General features: G+C 47.8%; 2 non-coding genes across 2 annotated transcripts; both read left to right on the forward strand.

The window, feature by feature from the left end:
• Positions 1–49: 49 nt before the first annotated feature.
• On the forward strand, positions 50–168 carry LOC123173348 (5S ribosomal RNA). Its single transcript, XR_006486127.1, has one exon. It is a non-coding gene; the product is annotated as a 5S ribosomal RNA (ribosomal RNA).
• Positions 169–538: 370 nt separating this feature from the next.
• LOC123173302 (5S ribosomal RNA) lies at positions 539–657 on the forward strand. The gene has a single exon (XR_006486085.1). It is a non-coding gene; the product is annotated as a 5S ribosomal RNA (ribosomal RNA).
• Positions 658–1083: the final 426 nt, after the last annotated feature.

The raw sequence follows: 1083 nt of genomic DNA on the forward strand, positions 1-1083 counted from the left end.
TGGACCTGGGAGTGGCAAGCATAAGGGACGAAGGCGGGGGTAACATGTCGGATGCGATCATACCAGCACTAAATCAACGGATCCCATCAGAACTCCGAAGTTAAGCGTGCTTGGGCGAGAGTAGTACTAGGATGGGTGACCTCCTGGAAAATCCTCCTGTTGCATTCCCTTTTTATTTATTTTTTGCGCCTCGTGACAAACATATCGCATGTGCGCGATATATATTAACCCCGTTATATTATTTTTGACATTTGCGATATGTTTTAGCTCACTGCTCATTGGTCACGCGTCTAGAGGCGGCTTTGTGGCGCGAGGAGCGCGTTCTGAAAGGGGTAAAAAAATACGTGTTGCTGCGGTATAGAGGGAGGGGTGGAAACCGTGGTAAACTCGTCTCCGTGTTTGAGGGGGGGAGTAAGTAGTATATATAGGGCATTATCCATTATTAGGCAACGGTTGTAATGGTAGTAAGAATGACAATCATCTTTGCAGTGGACCTGGGAGTGGCAAGCATAAGGGACGAAGGCGGGGGTAACATGTTGGATGCGATCATACCAGCACTAAAGCACGGGATCCCATCAGAACTCCAAAGTTAAGCGTGCTTGGGCGAGAGTAGTACTAGGATGGGTGACCTCCTGGAAAATCCTCCTGTTGCATTCCCTTTTTAATTATTTTTTGCGCCTCATGACAAACATATCACATGTGCGCGATATATATCAACCCCGTTATATTATTTTTGACATTTGCGATATGTTTTAGCTCGCTGCTCATTGGTCACGCGTCTAGAGGCGGCTTTGTGGCGCGAGGACCGCGTTCTGAAAGGGGTAAAAAAATACGTGTTGCTGCGGTATGGAGGGAGGGGTGGAAACCGTGGTAAACTCGTCCCCGTGTTTGAGGGGGGGAGTAAGTAGTATATATAGGGCATTATCCATTATTAGGCAACGGTTGTAATGGTAGTAAGAATGACAATAATCTTTGCAGTGGACCTGGGAGTGGCAAGCATAAGGGACGAAGGCGGGGGTAACATGTTGGATGCGATCATACCAGCACTAAAGCACCGGATCCCATCAGAGGTGGCTTTGTGGC

This window comes from Triticum aestivum, unplaced genomic scaffold (genome assembly GCF_018294505.1).
Source record: "Triticum aestivum cultivar Chinese Spring unplaced genomic scaffold, IWGSC CS RefSeq v2.1 scaffold54592, whole genome shotgun sequence".
NCBI lineage: Eukaryota > Viridiplantae > Streptophyta > Magnoliopsida > Poales > Poaceae > Triticum > Triticum aestivum.